This window comes from Falco cherrug, chromosome 1 (genome assembly GCF_023634085.1).
Source record: "Falco cherrug isolate bFalChe1 chromosome 1, bFalChe1.pri, whole genome shotgun sequence".
Classification (NCBI taxonomy): Eukaryota; Metazoa; Chordata; class Aves; order Falconiformes; family Falconidae; genus Falco; species Falco cherrug.
In genome coordinates this window covers 62,467,683-62,489,845 of record NC_073697.1, presented here as the reverse complement: position 1 = coordinate 62,489,845, position 22,163 = coordinate 62,467,683, and positions in this window count along the sequence as shown.

Genomic DNA, 22,163 nt, shown 5'->3' with positions numbered 1-22,163 from the left:
CGAGCATGCTGTTTGCCACTGCAATGCATGCATATTTACCAGTGACTACAGTGCATGGGCATCACTTGCATTTCAACAGCTGCCAAGTTTTTCTACTCACCATAGATTCATTCAGAAAAACAGGACATGGGGAATTATTAATTCATTGTAGTATATAAATGAAGACAAAATACTTTTACAAAAATGTAAGAGAAAGCAGATTGATCAGAGAAGGAAAACAGACTGATAAACAGAATCGTGACAAGAAAATGCCTCTGTTAAACTGAGCAGAGGAAAAAAGATCAATTACAACCTGTCACTCTCCCTTTTCCTCAGTCCCTTTTTTCTCTTTCCTTTTTACAATTAAGTTTAAACGCCTTTGTTCTGATGTCACACTTTAAAAAGACAAGGATATAGAATTTTTGGTTTTACTGCTACTCAACAGATCCAATACCACAAGAAAGGACATACCTTTACCTCTAATACACTCAGTGCAGTCTGAAAACACAATCATTTACACAAAATCCAGAGTATTTCACCTGCAAACACATGAAAAAAGCCACCAGACCTGCATCTTGCACACAGACAGTAACTTGGAATTAGATATCTGATTAATCTTATTTGATTTAATCTTTGTGACAGAAAAATAATGTCCAATTAACTGATAGTTTTTTGCTACTTCTTGAAAGCCTCAGCTGCTAGAATGTTCATTCAATGCTGTTTCAATCTCAGAAAAGAGTAAAACAGTTTTCATCTGCAGGGTTTTTTTCTCTGTTTATAGTTAGTCTGCTAGCCAACATAGTTTTGCACTACTGCACCACATTCATAAAAGATAAGCAAGCCACAACTCTGCATTTATAACAAGAGTAATTATTAATCTAGGTCTTGCTGTCAGAATATATTTCAATTGATCCTAGCTGTTTACAGGAAAGGAGCAGCAGGTGCTAGAGCTGTATGCCTCTGTTTACAGTAGTAAGCATAATAATGATTTGACAGCAACACTCAACATAACCATTCTTGCCCCTGCTGTCACACACTTATATACAACCTGCTGGGAACAAATCCTTATGCAACAGAAACCTGAATATGATGCAAGTTGTGACTTCTGGGGGACGTAAAGTGATTCTTTCGGGAGTTATTAGGTACTACTACCTGATGTCTGACATTTAACAGATGTTTGTCCGCATGGTGAGTCAGTCCAAAATCCTCTTTGATCAAAATGAGTACATCTTACACACTTAACTATATTTTACAAATACTTTAGACCCCTGACCAGTTGCAACAATGCAATGCACAAGCTACCTCCTCTTACAGAAATCTTTATATAGCATATTATGTATAAAAGTATTGACTGGAAGACAGATGCCTTTTAGTGCAATAATATATATGCCATGTTATATATAGATCCAAAATTGATTGTTTTTCTGTTGGAAGTAATGACTGTTTCCTGAACTTTCCTTATTTCACTCGGTGCTATTATAGATGCCTGCAGCACAGTAATCTATATTCTCCCCTTCAATGCTTAACTCTTTCTGTACCACTCATTGTCCTTGACATCAAGGAATTCACACCACAAGCCTTTGAGATGTGCAGTGCATTTCAGGAAAGCTACACCCTTGCATTTTTATAGGAGAGGATGTGTTACTTTTAAAAAGTTACAGAAAATTAGAGAGTATATATGGAGCCGTGATCCTAACAAAGGCCACTTTCTCCGCTTAGCTAAAAAGTGCTTGTAGCAATCTGAATTTGAGATGGCTGAATGTTATTTGTGAATAGTTCAACTGATTTTCCTGTGTCTTGCTAAGTATTTACTCATAAACACATTTTCTTCTTCTAATCAACTTTGAAAGCAGTCAAAAATACTCATTGTACTAACTACTCAGAAACTTTTTTTCTTTCTGCCAAATGGAGAACAGGTCACAAATATATTTCTCTATTCAGCTAGCTCTGCCTTTAATACCTACAGCTAACAGGCAGAAACTTGCAGACAGAAATGCAAGAGCCACAAGCCCAGCATTTCTGCATTGCTTTCTATGTCTAGGCCTTAACAGCCCAGGCTATTTCTGTATTTTATTAGCTGTGATTACAGTGTCTTTACATTTGACCTGTAGCTTGCAACTATGAAATGTGGTACATATCAAGGTACACTAGGTTATTGAACTTTTAGTACAGTAGAAACAAATGTGACTTAATGCAATAGTTTAATTGCCATTTAAAACAAATGCCCATATTTTAAGTGATCTAACAAGCCATTGCTTACAAGTAGCAGGTGTTTTGCCTGCAGATGAAAGAAGATAGCAGCCGGTTTCTCCAGAAGCTACAATGCCAACAGTAAAGCTATTTTAGGAAAAAAATACCTGAGGTTTATTGAACCTGCTTTGTTTTATCATAACAGGCAGGGAACTTATATTACTCTGTGCTCATAAAGAGGTATTTACATTTATAATGCTGTCCCTGTTGCTCCTAAATAATGGATCAAATTGAGCATGAACTAAGAGCCAAATACTGTCAGAGTCAGCATTCTCATTCAGCTCAGTAGGCTACATCGTAGTCTTCGAGGTGATGCCAAATGGCCACAAATATCCTTGAAACAGAAGAGATACGCTGCCACTGCTGCCAACCAGAAGCATGACCTGCAGGTCCAAAGCAGCAGTGATGTCTAGAAAAAACTGAACTAAAGCATCAAGAGATACTCTACCATATTTATCTCAGTAAAACAGTGTGTAACGACAGGGAATAGTCACCAGAAACATAGGTTCGATGTAAGCTAAGACCTAGCAACGGCATATCTTAAAAGTACTCGGGACAACTAAAGAGCTGGTTTCAAGGAGTTTTCCAGTGGGGAGGACAGAGATTGTGGAATTTAGTTAGTAGGCATCTGACTGCAAAATAAATTAAAAAGTATTTACATCCAGAAGATTTTGCCATACAGAGCAGATAAGTGCCACTAGATCCCCTTTGCATAAAAGTACTGCTTATGGGTATTTTTTCCTGTTCCTACAGGCATCCTTTTCACAGCATTAACATCCAAAGCTTCCTTTTATTTCTTCTTTCTGTGAGGTATAGTTGCACCACAGATTTATGAGCACTAGCACAGAATGAAAATGCAAAAGTCAAGTATTTTATGCACAAATATCTGGAAGAGAATAACACAAACATTTCCCAGCCATAGAGGAATGATTTACTCTACCAGTGTTACACTGTAATAAGCTTTTGAGGTGCCCCATTTCATATTAATGCAAGGCATAGCAAAGTACCATTTCCTTACTATTCACAGTCAACCACAGTCACACATTTGACTATTTTGCATAAAAGTGCAGCCACAATACTAAAACACTGAAACAAGCACCTGCTTGTTTATGACGTTAGAGCTGCCATTTTTGCAGAACACCATAACCCCATGGAACTTCATAGCTAGGCAGTAAGAACAGAACTTACATCTTTCTGCTTAAAGAGAAGAGCTCCAAGCTGAAGAACTATATTCCAGCATTTGGAGGGTTTTAACACATAGAAGAATGAATTATACCCATCTGAACTAATGGCAAACATGCAGGTATAAACAAAGTCCCATCCCCAGGACAGCAGGTGGAAGTTCTGCCAGTGATGTCTGTGGGACTGAGCCTTTTGCTCCTCTTTTTCTCTCCAAGTATCAATACAAAAGGTTTTGTATTCTGTATTTAACATCGCTATAATTAAACCAGAAGCATATAATTTTACAGTTTCTGCTTTCATGAGAGCCTGTTTTGAAGGGAAAAATATAAGCCTGAGCTTTCTGAGTAATAAATATCTTTGTCAACAGTAGCAGGATTAAAGTGCCCTAATCAACAATCAGCTCCATTTAACCTGTGTGCCTGTATGACAAGAAGGAGAGACATGCCCACTGTATTTAAATAATTAATAGTTCTGAAACTAAACACAATCTTTATATGCTTTTAAATTAATAATACTCTAGCATGAGGGACAAAAAAAATTTTCACCTTTAATTCACACTTGCAAGAGCCACGCATATTGATTAAAGCCAAAGGCAGACAATCCCAGGTAAACACAGAGAAAGATAAAGGGCCAGTCCATTGTCATAATGGTTGCAGATCACAAGATGTTAGTGGGTTTGATATTGACATTCACATCCTGATACATCAGTTTGTGACCTTCATGCATTGCAAGATAGCTACTAGAATCTGACCTATTCTTATATGATTTGCCAAAAAAAATATATTTAATAATCAAAAGGAACTATCTATCATTTTATTTGCCTTAGATACGTGTTCTCTATTACTAATATATATAAACTATGTACTAATATTACATTAAAAGGAAACTGAGATAAGCTTAAGAACACACAAATTGAATGCTTATGTACTAAAACTTAAAATAAAATATCTAATGAATACATATAAATGCCTTGTCTGTAATATCTGAAATATTTCTATTATTTGTCCCCAAATCAGAACTAAGGCTTTTATTTTGAGAAGGCAATGTGAGAGCAGTTTTTCTCCTCCTCCCACCGTGCTCTTCTTTTTCTTGCTGTTGACTTTTTTCACCCTCTATCTTTATTGTCTTTAGTTGTGCCCATGGGAGCTAAGTTGTAGTGAGTTTTATACTTTGCCTAGAGGACAGAGAGATTTGTGGTCATTCTTATCTACTCTGATAATGATTTCCAAAGCTTTAGCTGTGTTGCTGAGGAGGCCTTGTCTTCTGCCCTCTCAGGCTTCACCCTTGAGGTTGACAGCTTCATAATTCCTGAGGAACACAGCTGTCAGGAGAGGTTGTAGTCACAAAGAGAGATTCTCTGAGGTAACGTGTACCGGTTCTGTGAAGGACTTTGAAGATTAGCACCATGACCTTGAATTTAACGTAGCATCCTGTGAGGAGTCAGAATCGTGAGGCGAGTATCAATATGATGTGCCTTAATGGGCTGGCACTTTGAAAAAAGCAGGATGTTGCATTCTGAAATACTTGAAGATTGTTTCAGTCTTTGTCAGAGATACACACTCACAGACAAGAGCTTGTATAGTGTCAAAGCGCTTCAGAGTGTCACAAAGCATTTACTCACTTCCTAATGTAAGTATATAAACGGTACTATTAGCGTCAACGGCCTAAGTTGTGCTTGGAGGTAAGCATACACTTAAAAGCTTTGCTGCATTGGCACAGTATCCCTCATTTTTCTAGATTCAAGCATGCAGAGGCAGTGAGATAGATTTCCTATTTAATAAACAATTTCTGATCAGTTGTAGGTGAAACAAATATATTCCTCATTCTGTCAAGAGCTCTGAGTATAGTGGTTTGAGACTAAAAGATTAATTTCCTAGTTTGCAGAGCAGTCTGACAAACAGGAAAAGATTCATTTTGCAGAGGGCATACCAGACCCTGTTATTACCAGCACTCTCTTTGACGTGCTTGTGTTCAGCTCAAGGTAGATGTCTTACATGCAGAGATGGAGATCAGCAGGAAGCCACAGAGTTGGCAGAAGCAAGCCAGATGTTAAACTAGTCCTGACAAAAAGACAGCTGCTACACCAGTCATTTCACCACCTACACATGATGACAGCTCAAGCCTCAGCATTTTACGTAATCACAAGAAAGCATAAGGAAAGAGGCAATACCATAGCAAAGGTAATAAGCACACAGAAAGATCAAGCATTTAAAAAAACCAAAAAAAACCAACAGTAAAAAACAACACACACACCCCTACTGCTCCCTTCTCTGGGGCTTCCATCCTTGAAATTACCTTAATGCCATTCCACAACCATAGCCAAGCCCTGACTTCAAAGTGAGCCTGAGAGCCACAAGTATAACAAGTGCAGCAGCTTGTCTTGGGTAGAGGCCAGTAGTAAAAGCTATGGGGAAGAGCATAAAAAGGGAAAGTACAGAAAAAACTTTCCCCGTTCTGCAATTCTATCTTCTAGTAATCACAGTTTGAAGATTTTTTGAGCTGAAAGCCTCATACAACCATTGTTTCAGATTTTTTCCACAAACTTGTGTAATCTCCTTTTAAATGCATATATTCTTCACAATGTCCTGTTTTAATGCATTGCAATATCAAACTATGGGTCATGTGAAAAAAAAAAAATATTTGTTGTCATTTGTATCATACCCCCTTTGGTATTGTCAATGGAAAATCCTCTACTGCCTACGTTGAGAGAAACTATTTTTTTTTTTCCATTATTGATATGCCTGTATCTGTACCATTGATGATTTTTTATGAACATATTTTTCTCACAGCTCACCCTTCAGCCCAGATGGCTCATTTAGAAGGTGAATGCTTCAAAATATAGGCAATAGTAGGGGTTTTTTGAACAGCTCTTTACATTGTCTGATTTAAAATAGCTATTTTTAGCTATTAACAGCTATTTTAAGGAGACACAATGTTTGATGGCCTAGAGAGGACTTGGTGGAGCAGGGGAGTATAAACCAGTTGGTTCATTTGTTAGATTTCTTTCTTTTAAAATTACAGGGGAAAGTTCACAATACTAACCAGAATAGTCTGACCCCAGGCCCCAGAGATCTCTCAGTATGTTAGATTTAATGCCAAAAGCTGTCCTGTTTAGTTCCACAGATTTACTCAAAAGTGTTAGGAGTAAAGGTGTTAGATGTGAGTAGTTGGAAAGAGCATCCTAGTAACAGGTTTCTTGTGCCCACAACTTCAGATGCAGGCTGGGCAATATTCTGTTTTGAATCTGTGATACATAGAAGATCTATGTCTGATAATCATTTGCAGCTGAAATACACTTCCCCTTATCAAAGAATATATAATTCTAGCACTCAAAGATCATGACAGAAGATAGTGCTTTAAAATTTATAAAATTTTCCTGAAGAAATATCTTTAAGTATAACATCTAATAACTGCTATGATGAGTCAGATCCAAAAATAAACTCAGAAAGTCTAATGCTGTCTAATATTAGATTTTTACTTAATTTCAGTAATTTCAGGATGTATGTGTGAATCTATGGAATGTCATAAGCCTTGGCTCTCTGTTTCTATATATACACAGAAACAAATATCAGGACTTTACATTTTTCCATTTAGATCATGATAGAAGTTTGAATTGTTGCTTTTCCCCCTACATCTTTATTTCCTTTAACAAGAGATTGCTACTTTTTCAGTACAGAACTCATCTATGCTGCTAAACTAGAGACTTATTGTACGACTTACAGACAAGAACTTAACTATTTCAGAGTGAAAACTGCTAATAATAAGCAACACCAAATCCTGCTAATCCTCATGAAAACCCACACCGATCATGGATATATTAAAAAATTAATGATGTAGAATAAATCTCATTTTATACATAGGAATATTACAGACTAGATTTCCAGAGTTATTTAATTAGAGGACAGAAATTTTTCTAGCTAGCTGGAAAAGCCAAGAAAATTTTTTGAAACCTTTAACAGGCATCTTTAACCAAGAGATTACCTTAAAGTTTATAGATTAATTTACCTCTCAGTAGAGCTTGGGATCAAGTCTATCTCAATTTACTAGGAGGCCATACTCATTGCCCAACATAAACAACTTTACAAGAGCTAGGCCACTTGTTCCCAATAGTACTAACTAGAAATATGCATACACAACTTCCCTGCTACTTACATGTGTTGTATACTGTCTTCAGCTACTCTACGTAAAGACAATCCCACATCATTTCATAGTTTGCATAATCCTTAACAAAACAGAAGCCAGATTTTGACAATCAATTGGAGTCTGTCATAGTAACAATATTATAAATGGTAAATTCATAAACTATATGAACACAAACACACATATTTTTGTTCTTTGCTGCACATAGAGACTATTTTAAAATCTTTCCTAGACTGTGGGCAAAATAAAACTAGCTATTACAATATTTCTTAAAATATCCTAACCTAGGTTATTCTAGTTCTCCACCCTACAAAATCTCTACCCTGCTTCCTAGGACATCAAAACCATTGCCTTTTTCAGAAAGACTAGTGAGCTTATCTGCTTGATTAGGAAAACCTGATGAAGCATCACTCCACTGTTGCTTCTCTCACTGTTGCTTCTTCCTAAACCAACTGAACCTGCTCCCAGGAAAGTTCTGCATCAGCCTCTCTTTCCACCTCTCTACAGAACACATCTTCCAACACCTGCTGTTCCAAAGACATTTGACAAAGAAATGGGCAAATGAGAAAAGATTTTTGCACCAAAAGGCTTACCCATGCAAAAAAGGTAGTGTATCAGGCAGTCATTTGTGTGGCCTATGTTTAGAAAATATGAGGGTTTTGTTTATAGAAACTCTGTTTCCTGCAGTGCGGGTAAACAGTTGTTTCCTCAAAGAAGTTTTGAGAAACATCCAGCAATGCTTTTACAGGCAAGAAAAAACACTTGAGTTTCCCTAGGCTGTCCTATTTCTAACAAAACTGCTTAGCCAATTCATTTATAGATCATACACACATGCTTTCATCTTCTAATCTCCTGAAATCCGAATATTTATCTGCAAGTAAATTTGGAATAGATGTAACATATTTTGAACTTCAGTCACCAAGAAGGTTGTTACCCTGTTAATCTCAAAGGATTGGCACAGCAATTTTACCACATTTTCTAAAAAATCCATACAGATTTAAGGTCAAGTTCTGGATTTAATTGAAGTAACCTTTTGTACAATCTAGCTTTAATGAAGTGCAATGAAGTTAAACTCCACAGGGGCCATTAATCTGAAACACTCCATTAAAACAACTACAAGGGGAGTTTTTAATAAACAGTGTGAACTAATGCCCATGTGGAAAGGTAATTGAGAGGGAACTGGTGTCTGGGCCAGATTGTTATTAAATCCTTATCACAGGTAAAGCTGAAACCCCAAATGGCAAGCTGCCATGTGATTTATAGTGACCTTCTCTTCCAGCCTTAAAGAAAAGACTATGTTTAATAATAAAAAAATCCTGTGACTAAGCTATAAAATAACTGAGCAATTACTTAGAATAATTTATACAGTGCAATACACTGACCTTGCTCTAAGCATAAAATCTACAAAATAACTTCTGTAATAAAACTGTGAACTACTAAAAGGACTAAAGGTTTAACCATTTTTATTGTCCAAAACCTGAGGGTACCATAAATACATATCACACTCCTAACAGGAGAGCTTAAAAAAAATCATAATTTCTTAATGTTAAGAAAAGCTTCTCTGAAGTCTGGTAGGGCTTTGCCATATTGCAGGAACGTCTACTGTCCTATTTTAAAACATCTTAGTGGGGTGCTAAAGTCTACACTTTCTAACACAGTATTCGATTAGCAGCTGAACCCTACCTAAGCCCAGTCTTCCAAGAAACCCTGCAGAAAGGGACAGAAGACTACATCAGGGACCAGTTTGGTTTATAGCAGCATAGGCTATACTTATAAGAACCAAAAAAGTATCGTTACTAAATTCTGGAAAGATGAGAGGAGCTTTTGCTCTCTTCTCATGAGAGATGACGAAGAACAGATACTCTCTCTATTTTTTTTACAATGTCTTTGCCTTAACTTCTGTAAACAAACTTCTTATATAGATGTAGAAAAGTCTCTAATAAAATATCAGTATTTACTATTGTTAGTATGACTCTAACAAAATGTGTATAAAAGTCTAGAATCTAGATGAAAACTGCATAAATAAATTTAGCATTTCAAAATATTTTTCTGTAGAAATGATGAACAGATATTAATTCAAATCAAAATGATGAAAAGCACGGCAACATAGAGCAAACTGTAAAAATATCTAGTACATCACTGACTGGCCGTATGCTTTTTTTCTGTGCTTCAGTTGTGTGCATTTTCTGTCTAAATGACAGAACTGGGACGTGTTTTGTGACCAGATATACAGTAAACATAAAAGTGCTACAATGAAAGTTTGCTGGGGTCAAGTATAATCAACAGCAGATTACTTCAGCTAAAAAGTAACCACTTTTATTTTCAGTCTGGCAATAATCCAGGTTCTAGCAGATGCCTTCCAGAAGGATACAAGCTATGCACAGCATAACTGAAAGACAGAAATTGTCAACACGCTCATATCACACAGGACAAAAAGCTGTTACCTTGATTAATTGGATCTTGGTTAATTTGGCAGTGTGCCTAGGGTTAATACACTCAGTTACATATGAGTTGTGCTGCCATCATCACTGTTACTGAGTACTTCTTCATCACAAAGTGCTATCTGTGATTTTGGAAAAGAGGACAGAATCCTAAGAAGGCCAATTGCAACATACAGGTTAAACTACTCAGAAAAAATAGGCCAGTCAACTTATCCACAGGTACCAGTCCATTTCCAGTGGATAACGTGCTCTCTTTCTTGACTTTTCGCAAAAAAGACATCTCTATCATTAGAAAAAATGCCATTTGGTATTTCATTATGAGTGTGGCGAGACACAGGAACAGGCTATCCAGAGAAGCTGTGGATGCCCCATCCCTGGCAGTGTTCCAGGCCAGGCTGGATGGGGCTTTGAGCAACCTGGTCTAGTGGAAGGTGCCCCTGCCCATGGCAGGGGGGTTGGAGCTGGATGATCTTTAAGGTCCCTTCCAACCCAAACTGTTTTACGGTTCTGTGATTGTTACCAGCATGCACATTTACGTTACAAATACTACAAGCACATCTGTACTTGCTTCTATTTATTGGCACCTGAATTATACAGCCAATAAATACAGTAAATGGAAAATTTGGGTTGTCAAGAAATGACTCCAGTGTTATTTTATGCTTCCACAGAAGAGACTGTATGGTTCCTATGTCTTTGTACTTCATTTTAAAAATAGAAATATCATTTAGTTACCTATTGGCAAGTGGACAACTGTCTTTTTAATATGGGTAAAAGTGAAAGCTCTGTTTAAAAGTCCTGGAAAGCAATGGACTTCAGCATGTGACTAAAGTTAAACGTATTTTAAAGTTAAATATATTATTTAAGTATATTATTAAATACGGATGAACAGAAGCATGTGGTTAAATGTTTCACAGAACTGGCTGAGAAAGGACTATTTTCAGCTTCTGCCTTATGATTTTTCCAATGCTAAATCTCAAGCACAATGAAGCCATTCCAAACAACTAAATGTGCTTAACTGTACTGGTTTCTTTCCTCAGCCAGCTGATGCTTGTATTTCAATGGACCCACTCCAGTTTGCACCAGCTCAGTACATGCCTCCATATCTGATTGGGAAGATTCTTACTTAATAAAGTCTAGGGAAAAAAAATAGTCTGTTGAGGTCTTTGAACACAACTGAGCTACATTTCATAGGAAAATGTCCCACAGGATAGGGAGTTTTGATCAAAAGAGCACATTAGTGAAAATAATGTCTCTCCTCAAAATAGGGTTTTTTTTGTTTTCTTTAATTTCAGCAAATAATGTTGGAATTTTTTAACTGAAACTAATTCAGTTATTTACAAGTTTTAAGAGATTGATATGAACAGAAAATGTTTCATTTCTCACAACCTAAAGGATTTCCATGTTAAATTTTAAGTTTGTTATTTTTGAAAGGAAAAATCAGAATTCTCTGCCACAGGGAAAACTATTTCTTTCTCAGTTCTCAGTACTGTCCCCTCACCATGTATTTTCCTTATTTCTCTACCATGACTCTAAAGAACCCCTGCACCCCTGACACAGCTCTATGCAGTAATGGGCGGAGTACCTGGCAGTCCTTGTACTGCTATCTAGAGAAGGGTTCTGAGGAAAATCTGAGATGTTTTTTGGGGGAGGAGTTGCAAGACTTGTTTGGGATACTGTCAGCAACCTTTAAGAACCCTACACACTCTTCCCTAATACTGGCTTCACATTGCTTTACTACTGGAACATCATCCATTTCAGCACCACTTTCTTGATTAAAAGTTATTGACTAAATCAGTATCTTTTGCCAGTTGTCATCTTCAAAGGAAAAAATGAAGCTCTTTTCCTAGCTTTGCCTAAATTTCTCAAAGACATTTCCTAATGGGCATGACTAGTATACTCTACTCATATGGATATATACATATACACAAACAAGCCCACTACATCTGTATGTGAAAAATATCTTTAAAAATAAGTTCATAACGGTGTGTATGTATGTATGCATACCAACAAAATATGCAAATGCATATATTCCTTTCAGCTTTAAAAAGATAAGTTATTTCCTGAGGTTAAAGCAAATAGCAGGCTTCTGAAGATAACAATGCCCAGTCAGAAATGAACATACTGGATATTCAGAACAATTCAGGTATCTGTTCTGCAATTGCAGTTTCCTCCCAACACATGCATAATTTTTTACCATATAAAATTCACTGCCCCTTAACACAAGGAAAATTAGTTAAGTTCAATTTAACCCTGGCTGTCAGGAAGCTCCAAGACAGATGAACGGAAAAAGTATAAAACTCTTTTCCTCTTATAAAATCCCACCACTCCATTCCTGAAGGGAACTTGGCCTCTCCAAAATGGTTAAGACAAAATATAAAAACAACATCTCATTTTTTGGCAATCTGCAAATTTATTCTTTTAACCCACTTGCAGAACTCAGTGTTTTGTTCTAAGGGAATGTCCCAGATGAAGCAAGGCTGGCTTATACAACTCGTTGTCTGCAAGCCATTTTCATAAGTGATGGACACGTCTTCCAGTTCTGCACTGTCATGTGAAGGAGTTAGATCCTCAGATAAATCCCAACAAAGGATTTCATTGAGCTGACAGTATATTTTATGCAGCATAGCTCCAGAAATCTGTAAGTCTGTAAATCTGTGCTATCCAGTAATGCATTTTCAGATTACAATGCCTAGTCAGACACTGTCACAATAACAGTGAAAAGGTAAGAAAAATAAAGCTTTATATTTACTGCCCTCTTCAGGCTGTATTAATTTTGGGATTGTTAAACACCATACTCTTCAATGCAGCAGCTCCTTAGAACCATGCTGAAATATTTTGTTTAATCTGTGTATCTTGCCTAGAAGAAGCTGTTTGATTTAGGCTGATAAAGGAGTGTGAATCTATGGGTGTATGAAAATCAAAAAGCTTTTTGATGGCTCCATTAGGAAATACACTATACAAAGCTGTCACAGTTGCAAGTAATTGAGAGATCCAGTGAAACAAGTTCCTAAGCTTTTTCAGAATATCAGAAACTTGCTAGCATTCATATCAAACAGCTGTTCCATAATTTAGAAGCGTTTGTAAAGGATAGAAAGCTGGAATCAAGCTTTTAGTAAATGTATCATTTTTCACCTCTTGCAAAGTTTGCATTTCAGATTAATTTTAAGCATGTAGAATAATATCCTTTTCAAAACAAAAACTTCCCTATACTATTTTTTTCACAGCCTAAGTCCCTCTATTCCTTTGGTTTAGGTGCTAATTTATAGTAATAACTTTTTCCAAATGTTGGTCATCTCATATTTCTCAAAGTATAGCTTGCTTATTCTCTGATCGAGTAGGCTGATGTAGATGGTAAACTACTCCTGAGTTTGAACTAATTTCTTAACCATCAATTCACACAATTTCATAAAAAAATAGGTATTCTAAGATTTATAATATTTTAAATGCCAGGATTATTCTTATTAATTTTCTTGCAAATCATTAGAACTTTTACTTCCCTGTGGCATTTCATAATTTGATATTAAAATGCCAACATTAGCCATATGAAAATGTAACAGCAAACTATGTCTTGTGCATAAAGATTTTGTCTCCATCTTATATAAAATAGCTAGAGCGAAATCCTGTGAGACTCATCCATTCAATTCAAGACAAGCACAATTAAACATCCAGCCTCTACTAACATAGCCATACCTTCTGAGATCTAATTCACACTCCAAAGGTCATCACAATATTCTGGTGCCAAGTTTCATATTTTAAGCAACATGTCCCATCTTTTCTGTTCATCTTTCCTTTATTCACCCCACAAATTTTTCAGGCTTTTTGGTAGTATTTTGGGCTCAGAGCTTTAGTTTCTTTTATGATTTACTTTTATTTCCACCTCACTTCATCTAAATCTCTCTTCTAACATTTCCACCTTCTTTCTTCTTCCCTGTCCCTTTGTCATCACCCTTTTCACTAGTCCTTTGAAAAATGTCGCCTTGATTATTCTCAGCATGTAGAGTCTGAGCCTGCTATTTCTGAATTCAGTCATCTGGGGGAGGATTTGGCCAGTGTGTGTATATATATATATATATGTATATAAGTTTGGCCAGTATATATATAAAATGGCCTTGCTCCCTTGAATTTTTTGAGCATGAGGTATGAAATGAACATGTAAGATATCATATATTATTACATTGTTTTCTAATATATAAATAATATGGAAATACACACATAACATGCTCTTCTAATAATCATAAATATAATTGCATTCTTGGCATAAACTCTGAACAGTTGTATGTTTGCTCATAAGTAGCAAGGCTACAAGTGTGGCAAGGATTTGACTTCAGTTACGGATGATCTTGGGTTTTTGATTCTTATGAAAGCTAGGCTTTTTTCTGTCGCTGTTTGGAGGAGGAAAGGGTTAAGAGGTCATAGAAAGGGGGGATTTAGAGAAAGCAAAGGTATTTCATAAACAAGCAAGCAGCAGTCCCTTCATTGCTTTGTTTGTGTTTTCCAGTATTTCTGTCTATGCAGCCTAGTTACTTTAGACTCTAACCTGCAAAGCCTTTAACTCTAAGCATATAAGCAGGATTAATCACATGCTTAAAATTAAGCACATGCTTTGGTTCCTTATTGAACCAAGCCCTATGACCCTCTGACTGACTAAAATGGATTAAAATATAATTGCTTTTGCATTTCCATCAAAGACAAGTTATGCAAATAATTGCATGCAGTCAGACTCCTCAAATGAGATATTGTTTTATACTTGTTCTTCACACATGTTCATCACTTTGGTACAGCAAATATAATGACTGAGGAAGAAAATTAGCAGATGAGGCTGAATCAGTTGAAAAAAATAATAGTGCCTTATTATGTTTGCTAGCTTATCATACAACTACTTACAGAAAAGAACATATCCACTATGGATATTACCACATGTGTTCATACATATCTTATAGTCACAGCATTTCTCTTTTGTTGTTTTAACTTAGTTTTCAAAATGTGCCAGACAAACAGACACAAATAGGACCTTGTTAGATCTGATTAGGCTAGAACAGAGAGTGATTTCTTCCCAAAGTTTTCCAAGAGCTGACCTGAAATGCATCAAAGCAACTTTTATCTCTTTTGTTTCTATCAAGCTGCCCCAGTTTCCTAATTTCACCAGATTCCACAGTTGCCATGTCTTTGAAGTTTATTTGTTATTCATGGTTTTTTTCTTTCCAGTGATTAATTTAGTACTCAGACCGAGAGTGATTTTGCATTTGGCTGTAATTTATTCTAGCTAAGAATCTACATGCTCAGGAAGGAACACTATATTCTATAATTTAAACATGTGGAGATCAAGATGATAACATCTTTGGCACAGAGTATTGCAACAGATCACTAATCACCATATTAACTTGATGCTTCTGCAATGTTACTATTGTTACTGTAATGTAAACATGTTGTACACAAAATTATGAAGACTTTAGTATATTTTGATTGTACAATAGTGCTAGACCTCATGTGTTGAAAGGCTTTATAATGAAAACTATGAGATCCTTGAGATTTGAAAGGTTATACTCCCTTTTTAACAAATACCGTGTAATTTATCATAAGTATTGTTTCACACAATTAGTCTTGGTTTAAGAAGAAACAAAGCCAAGTTCATACCAAACACCAAACCAAAAATCATTCACTTTTAATCCCTTTAGCCACATGCCTACAGAGTTATTCATTTTGGCTCAAGGTAATGAAAGTCATATAAATATTGCTAAATATGTTTTCAGAAGTCTTACTTTTCTTAGAAATTTTTACAAAATTAGGAGGAATGGGTCAGGGAGAACTGGTAAAGAGATTCTGCATCAACCACAAACTATTTCTTTACTATCAAAATTCAGGCTTTGAAAAACCTTCTTTTGAGACAGTATTTTGTTTACTTACAAGTCTAAGTAGGACACTAACAGGCAAATCCTTTTCTTCACAAACTTGAGGTTTGGCATATGGATGATAAGGCAAATGTTCCCTGGGAACAGATTTTTCATTCAGACCAATCCCCAAACTATAATTCCAATTCACAGGGCTGCAGGACAACTGCCAGAATGTGGGAGTCTGTATTGGCCAGTGCACTCGGGCAGTGCCTTGCTATAATGTCCTCATCTTTACCAAATCCAAAGGGTCACTGTAGGAGCCACACTGACACACAACTTTTGAGATCCTGTTCAACCACATGAGACCCCAGAAAGCTTTTCTTCCTGGCACTTGGAGCTATACTAATCAGGCAATTTGGCACCAAGATAGGAGTAGAAGGAATCCCAATCATAAAACAAACTAAGGGAGCACAAGGGGAAACTCCCTAAGAAGGAAAATCCCTGACATGCAAAGAAAAGTTTAAGGCTGGTGGGTTTTTTCAACAAGTAATACAGGAAAAGAGACTAAAACAATGCTATGTATCAGTTCAAAACTGTGAAATATTCAATTACTATTTTGATGAGCATCATATAAAAAAATCATGACAGACTGTCATGTTCTTAACATCGCAATAGCAGCAGTGCATGTGGCTATCCTATTACTCTGTCTGATGCAGAATTCAAAGCCATTAATCTACCTTTAATAACTCTATAAAGATTATTGACATTAGTGGTTCACTAAATGACTGATACTAGCACATTTAATGAGGAATAGGAATTGTTTTCAGAAGCAGGCAGACATACTTTCATGACGACCCATAACTCCTTGTTGACATAGACATAAACATGTCACAAGCTCAGAGCTTTACAATTTTAAGACTTCCCTATTTCTAGGGCCATGTCTACACAATGATATGTAGAGATACCTGATCTATCTTCAAATACATTTATTAGCAGACTTGACAAGACAGTGTTCAAAGTCTAAATTCTTTAGTTGATCCTAAATCTTGAGGACAAGCAGTTGTTTTCTCTTTGTTTGCTCGTCACCTCCTCTGCTGGTATCTCAGTTCTGGCAACTTAGTCTTACTCTGATGGCAATATTTACAACTGAAACCACAAAAGCAACAGAAACAAATGTATGCACAGGTCTTTTGCAAGCATAAATTACCCTTTAGTGTCAACAAACTTTACATTATTCAACTGGAGGGTATGTAACTTTTGGGTTTGGATCTCATGTCTAGAAATACAGTGTCTTTAATGTGATGAAGGAAGAATTTTCCCTGCTGTGGTAGCAATGACATTGTTGGTGAGCTTTTCAAGTACAATCATTGCACTATTGGTCATGCCCCTTGAAAAGAAAGAGAGATAAATATTTTGCCTTATGAAGAAAATTTAAAGTCAGTAACACTGAGTTTGTCACACAAACAGCTAATATCTATACCTTTTCATTTCTACAGCACTCTTTGTTAATATCATGAACCACTGTGGAATCATCATTGTAACACATATTCTTTACCATTTTTATAAGTCACAGTTCTTTAATGCAAAAGGTTAAGCTTGACACTTGTAGACACCTCATTTTTAAGGTGGGAAAACACATTGAAGACATTACCGCCTCCTCTAATGTGCTGACATTCCTAGGCCCCTCTCCTGTACTTCCCTTCTTTTTCACACTTCTCTTTTCTTCAGTTCAGCTTTTAGAGAGAACAAAAAAGAAAATTTTCCATACTTTGACATTAACAAAACTCTCTTAACACCTCACAGCTCTTCATTTTCACTGCTGCTTTTTCCAACTAAGCTAAATGTCAGTGGGAACTCCTTCCTTTACTTACCAGATATGCCTTACTGCACTCTTTTCTGTTGGTTAAAGCATAGTTCTTGGCTCAAATGTGACTGATTGCCCACTGCTTTGAAATAATCAGTCATCCCTTCCAAGAACTGTCTTCTCAGAGCCATTGTATTTCTTTGATCAAATGGTCATTCTAACCATCTGATTCTTTCTGCAACCTTTCCTTACAGCTCCACTAGCAAGACAAACTATTCTGTTCATACACAGCAATTCCCAGAGCTATCTCTAAAATCTCACACTATCCACATTCCAGTTTCTTCATTTAACTTGCAGAAATCTCTAAGTCCAACTAGATCCTGTCTGACAAATGAGCCTGATACAGACGCACATTGGGAGAGACAGATTTTTGACAGTTTGATTTGCATTTGGAGAAGGGCAAAACTAATCTCTTTTTGTCAAAAAAATGTTTTCAGCAGAATTTTCCAAGTCACCATACTGGGAAGCATTCAATTGGTGTATATCTACACATGTGAGATTCTAAAGGACAGGAAACAGAGTAACTTACTGGTTTTGTTACCTTTTACTTACATACTTTGAGTCTCTTGAAAATACAAACCTATATTCTAAAATAAAGCAGGGGATACAGCACATATAATCTAGGAAAGGATTCAGACCCAAGAGCAAAGACTGGGAAGGAAGCAATCTAACTTGTTCACATTTTAATTGATCTTGCTATTCCAATAATTCAGCCTAACAGTTTGATATTGCACAGGACATTCTGCAACACCCCACTATCCTAAGACAGAAATGCCTGTTCTTTTGCTGGTGTCAAATCCCCTTTTGCTGCTCCCTTCTGCTGCTGTGACATTTCTGGAAAGCACTATTCTAGACTAATCTCTTGCAAAACCCATCTGCCTTTTCCCCAAAGAACAGTAGTGCTTCCTGCTGCGACTCAGAAGAAAACATGGTAAGAAAAATTTCTCTCCTACTCAGCTAAACCAGTGCTAAAAGATTGAGGCTCTGTTTTTACTCTTATATGCTCTCAGTTTCCTGCATGTCTGGATATGTGTTAAAATACACAATACTCCCAACACATTCATATCTTAAGGTCCATCTTTGTCTTATTGTCTACATTAAATTTAGGTATTCAGGCATACCCAGTCTTAAATAAAAGGAAAACCATTATTAGTGTTATCTTAGTCAACTTCACATCTTATCTAATTTGGTCTCTAAGATTCACTGGAAGAGAGATCTTTCTCCAAGTTTCCTAAAGGATTTCTCAATGCCAACTGATGTTCAGTAATAATGAACTAGAAAACGAGCAATCAATTAACTTTCTCACTACGTTACTTTTATTTCTATGAAGGGACCAGGAGGTTCAGCAGGAAAAAAAGCCATATTCGTTTAGCACAAGCAAAATCCAGCATCATCCCTACTAACTGTATTTCCTGACTTTAAAATCAATATCCTGCATGATTTTAGAGACATCATATCACTCTTCATATACAATGCCACCACCTAGCCCTTCCATTACATTTCATTCAGAATAAAAGTAAAACTATCTATTTCTTGACACCTGACTAGCCTGAAGATGCACTATTAATAGCTTTTGTTACACTGCACATTGGCTTCCTGCTTTGCCGGGGACAGAGCTGTTCTCAGTTACACAGATTACATGCCTAGAAACCCAGTAAAAAGAAAATCCACTGAAATATGTGTGTATCTGTGTGCAATAAAGCAAAAAAAGTCCAATGTAAACACAGACAGACAGAAATATCTAGCATCCTCAAAAGGCTACGGTGAGATTTCCAAAACACACAGGAGGTTCTATTCACATTAATACATTTATTTTTTTAGATATATGGCATACAAATTCCCATTGGTATCTGCAAAACTAATTTCATACATAGTTTTTAGCTATGGATCTGACTACTAAAACACCAGCAAGAGGGAAGGCAAAAGCGATCTAATGGTCTTTGGCATATCTGTGCTTATCCTTTTTTCCTAAAAAAAAAAGCATTCAAAAAGGAAACTGTCCTTGATGTGTCAAATTTACATATATTCAGATTACATCATATATAACAGAAAGGTTAAGCTCAGCAAAATAAGAACAAGATTATCTGCTTGAAAAAAATGCAACATTTTTCTAAAGAACCCTAGGTTCTTTTTACCAAGGGACCTACAGAACCTTTGTAACAGGTTCTGTACAAAATCTCACCACTTCTTCACAGTTTTGCATAGTTCTATACTCACAGAAATACTATGGGGTTCTCCATGAGATATACAATGAAATTACATTTGTATAAGCATATGAAGGAGAATTGGAAAATGGACACTTGATGTGAGATGAGACATGCAGATTGATCACTGCATTCAATGTGCTAATAAATAAGAACCCTAAGTCAACTGTGCTGCTAACAATTTACTTACGTCAAAGTGGTGTTGAAGAGGACTCAGTCTTTCAGAAAACTAAAATACTGCTGATTGCACTTAAGCCCTCTACTTTCAAGGGCAAACTTGGGCTGGTGGAAAAACAATTAAAACTTACGCACAACTTTATTTAGGAGAAAAAGTCCTGCTGTCTGGAAGGATGTTTCAGAAGGACTTAATACTGGAGGTTGCTGTACTTGCATGATGTTATTAATTGGTGCTAAGTATCACCCACAAAACATGGGGCTTTGAAAACCAACCTGAAATCTCCTAGAAAAAGCAGACTGCCTACAACACTCTTTAAAATCACTTCTAAAAAAACCCATGAGGATGCAACACTGAGGCACCTCTATTAGCAGTTACTTCTGAAAACTTTATATATAGTCATCATGTATATGTCTACGTTTGCATGTAAGCAAAAAATGTCAGTTTCTAGCTGTGGTTTTGCAACTGACACCAAGCACACAAATTTCTCCCTAATACACATATTTCTCTGAGAGGGAGACCTTATTTGAAAACAAAAAGCAAGTTTTAAATACAAATACAGCTTCTGATACTCAGTTGTATTATACTGATCAGCTTCGTTTCTGAATTTTATGCCCTCTGGTTAATAAAATCCTATGTCAGAACAACATCAGTTCTGCTTGAATAAGGAATGCAGGGTAGTTCCAACTGCACTGAGAAAGAGTAAAAATGACCATGAATAAGCACTCAAGAGGTGCACCTTAAATCTACAGTCATCTCCACAGAATATTCTTCATTTGCTAAAACATACTTTATTTCCCCACTTCTGACACCACTATACTACAAACCACTGAAAGGTGGCTTTGTTTCTATGCTGAAAAATTTATGCAACTCCTGTTGTCCTGTTTAACATTATATCCTCATACAGACCCCAGCGGTATCTATAAGATGGGTATTTTAAAATATACAGCAGGCTTATACATGGAATAGTTGACAACTAGCTTCTGTTACAACCTTTACTTTCTCTTGTGATCTATCACTCAGGAAACAAAAGGTCTTAGGAGGTCTCAGCCATTAGGTATTCTATTGCCCTCTCTTGGAATGGTTTTATTCATAGATATGGGTGAGTGGCATGAATTGGGTCATCTTCATCTTTCATTCCTTGCATTTCCCTTCATGAGCAAAAATACCAGGTGTCAGTTCACATTTGCAGCTGGTCCTACTCTTTGCCATGCTTTTGAACATGCCTATTGATAGGCAGAGCATGCAATCAAAATGGCTCCCAGAATTTTGGGAGGGTTTTTTTTGTTTTGTTTTTAAAACAAGTCTTTGCCTGTTAGAAATGATACTAGTAGAATGAAAGAAGTATAGGAATGGCAGCAGCTTTACCAAAGATGAATGGATCAGTTCTATAATTGCATTGCTATCAAGGAGTTCATATGAGCTGAAACTTGCTTAGGTTTGCATTTGCTCCCTTTTACAGGGTTGGGTTTTGTTAGTTTTGCGTGTAAATTAGAATAAAAACTCCAAGCAAAACTCCCTAGAAAACTTAATCACAATGATACTGAAAAATGTATTCCCCAGCTTCACACCAATGCTGGGCCATAGTTATTCTACTGTAATTTAACATGGTTCAGTTTATGTAAGTAGAGAAAAGCCCAGAATCACCTAAACTTTACTTGTTCCCAGGTCTCCTCAGATATAGAGCCACAGTGCACCAGTAAAGACCAATTTCCACAAGAAGCATGAGTGACGTGAGTACTTTCAAGTGATCCTTTTCCTGAAGATGAGGATTAGTCAGCTACTAACAGTGCAATGCAATAATTTTGTCCCATAGAATGACATGAAAAAAGAAATAAAGCTTTTACAATAGCCTGTAATAGTAGAGCTGATTTCCAGTTACCGAACAAAACATGTCTCTACTAAAACAACTTCACTTTTGATTCCTTACCAACAACCCTGAGCTTGAAGACATGCTAATGAAATATGTAAAGGTATTATGGATGCCCTGTTATCCAAAGAAGTATAAAATAAATAAATACATGTTCTTAAAAGATGGGGCCAGTGCTTTTGGGTAGTCATTCATCAAACAAGTGCCCATTGGGGTGCATTTGGAAT